We start from the raw sequence: 3,297 nt of genomic DNA on the forward strand, positions 1-3,297 counted from the left end.
ACTTTATCAGCCAAAATATGGTTCTGTAAGCACGCAAAAAAACTTGCTTGACAATTAAACTGATACCTGATGGGTATTAGCTTGACAGGGTTATGTGATTAGTTTATCAGTCTCTATAAGGATTAAACTAACTCTGTTTCAAATTCTGAATAGCACCAACTTTTAAGATTTTTTCTTCTTTTGGCTGGTTGACTCATTATTAGAAACATACCAGCGTGGGTTACAAACTATGGGGGTAATTCCAAGTTGATCGCAGCAGGAATTCTGTTAGCAATTGGGCAAAACCATGTGCACTGCAGGGGGGGCAGATATAACATGTGCAGAGAGAGTTAGATTTGGGTGTGGTGTGTTCAATCTGCAATCTAATTTGCAGTGTCAAAATAAAGCAGCCAGGATTTACCCTGCACAGAAATAAAATAACCCACCCAAATCTAACTCTCTCTGCAAATGTTATATCTGCCTCCCCTGCAGTGCACATGGTTTTGCCCAACTGCTAAAAAATTTCCTGCTGCGATCAACTTGGAATTACCCCCCATGTTCACACCATAGAGATTGAAGTTTTTTTTTCTAGCAACAATACCAGTCAAACATCACCATATATATGTGTGTTTAAGACACAGCTTACATTTTCTCTTCTAGCCAATTATACTTTGCATGTTTTCAATGCTCTCTCATCCACTAATCCGGACAGCAGAAGCATCTTGGTAGTCATACTCTCTCATTCAGCAGATTACGGCCATACTCCACAGAATACGCCTGATCTCGTCCGATCTTGGAAGCTAAACTGTGGCAGGCCTGGTCAGTAATTGTGTGGGGGACCAACAGTGAACACCAGGTGCAGTAAACAACCCAGCTGAACAGCAGAAGTAAGACACCCCTTCTCTTTTGATTCTATCTTTTCTTTCTTCCTATCCGTTTTGAATTTAAATAACTCAGTTTGTGATTGCTGAATATGCTATAGCTTCATCTTTAAATACACACTTATACTAAACCAGCAATCTCATATCTTCAGTCTTTTGCCTGTTGCAAAAAGTCTAATTATACAACTATTGAAGTAAATGCCTTTTGGTAACACAACTGCCCAAACAAAGAGCAGTAGGTGCTTAAGGACCTATATAGGCCACATTTTTACCTGCTATATGACATTTCTCCCTTCTTGGAGCATTTACAATACGGAGAAGCTAAACCGAGTCATTATCCCGCTGGGATTAAAAAATACAACCTGTTTCATATCATAGACAGGTTTTTCCCAGTTTGACGCACTAATAACAAATTATTTTCACCAAGGCGTTCCACTTATATATTCTTATAATAGTAGCATTATTAACATGCACTAATATTCATATTAATGTTTTTTTGTTCATATTTGAGTCACTATATTTTACTATGTTCACTAAAAGTTAAGTTTTAGTGTCTAATTTTTGATAAAGAGTGCCCCAACATAGAGTCTTTCTCCTCTTTTGTTTTGTTGCTTAAACCCACTGACTCTGGGAGCACCACCGACGTGTAATTAGTTCAGTACACTCATTGTACATTGTTAGCCTTAAGTCGGTCACAGACTTAGATCTATTATTGGTCAATGTCTGAAAAAATAACCTGTTGCGGAACTATCTTTAGTATATGCTCATGGATTACACAGGTTCTGTGGCTGGCTGACATCAAGCCTACATTTCAGCTGGTTAAAATTAGAGATGAGAGGGTTCGGTTCTCAGAGAACTGGCTCAGGACTTCCAGCCAGACTCGGAAACCAGAACGAGGCAAAACATCATCATCACGCTGTAGGATTCTCACAGGATTTGGATTACATATAAACAGTCGGGCGACACCGCCATTTTCACTCCAGTCCTGGACAGTGTAGTGAGAGGATGTGTCTCCTCAGTGTTTGCGCAGAAAAGTGGTGTGCTGCGTGGGTGGGGTGGCAACCTGCTCTTTTGTATCAGTCCAGTGGTGGTATCTTGTGCTGCATCAGTCCAGTCACAGTTGTGGTGTCCTGTGCTGCCATAAGTCTAGAGCTGTTGTATAAGTCCAGTCCACTGGTGCTGTCTTGTGCTGCATCAGTCCAATGGTGGTGTCCTGTGCTGCCAAAAGTCCAGGGGTACTGCTGTATAAATCCAGGGGTACCACCGTATAAGTCCAGGGGTACCGCCGTATAAGTCCAGACCATTGGTGCTGCCGTATAAGTCCAGCGATACCACCATATACTGTATGGAGTTCGCTCCTCAATACATCAGCCCATTTCAGATTGAACAAGTCATCAATCTAGTTGCTTACAGACTTAAGTTGCCTCCATTCCTTAAGATTCCTAAGACATTTCACATTTCTCTTCTCAAGTCAGTCATCCTGAATCATTTCCATTCTGCACTCCTTATAGCACCAAAGGTTGAAACTCAACAAGGAGTGTGGAGTATGAGATCGCTAAGATTCTGGACTCATGCTTCCGGTATGGTCATCTTCAGTACCTAATTGATTGGAAGGGCTATGGCCCTGAGGAACGTTCCTGGACAAATGCATCGGATGACCATGCTCCCAAGTGGGTCTAGGCTTTCCACATCAGATTTCCACTAAAGCCTAAGAAGTGTCCTGGGTCCACTCCTAAAGGGAGGGTGGTGCTGTCACGATCCGGGTTATCAGGCCCCATTATCTACCTGCTCAGTGCCTTCTGAGACTGTCCCGGCATTCCAGGCCCAGATTCCACCAGCACTGTCTGCGGGCAGCGTGCTGCATATCTGAATCTCAAGTTGCTTCTCTGTGATCACTGCAGCACTGACATGGCAACATTACAGTAAACATCCATCTGTTTAAAGTATGCGTCTCCTGCCCTCTTCGGCCTCCGCCACCATTACTGCCGATTCTCACATGTGGAATACAAACAGATTTTCCCTCCAGTTTCAAACATGGGCGCAGCCATGTTTGTTTTGCATCACATGTTGTTCTCAGTTTATCCACTGCAGTCTGGACTCTGTGTAATTATTCAGCCAATCCCTGCTCACCAGCTAGGATAAATATCCTGCTCAAGGGCTGGATGATCGTCAGTGCTTTAGTTGTCAATCCTGCATACATGTCTCTCTTGTTTGGTGAATGCTCAGCTTGACTTTCCAGGGATTCCATCTCCTGTGATTCAGCTTCTCCAAGAGACTGACACCAATTACCATCTTGTGGTGCAGCCTGACTCTTGCATTGTTCCAGCCCTGCTTCCTGGCTTTCTACAGCAATCCTGATACTGGCTTCCAGTGCAGGTTCTACTCTGCCTCCAGCTTCCAGCGGTATCCTGGCATCATTACTGTTTCCAGTTATCTA

The 3,297-nt window shown here is 43.3% G+C and overlaps 1 pseudogene; it reads left to right on the top strand.

The window, feature by feature from the left end:
* The first annotated feature begins 728 nt into the window (after positions 1-728).
* LOC134937519 (5S ribosomal RNA) lies at positions 729-847 on the top strand (annotated as a pseudogene).
* Positions 848-3,297: the final 2,450 nt, after the last annotated feature.

This window comes from Pseudophryne corroboree, chromosome 6, assembly GCF_028390025.1.
Source record: "Pseudophryne corroboree isolate aPseCor3 chromosome 6, aPseCor3.hap2, whole genome shotgun sequence".
NCBI lineage: Eukaryota > Metazoa > Chordata > Amphibia > Anura > Myobatrachidae > Pseudophryne > Pseudophryne corroboree.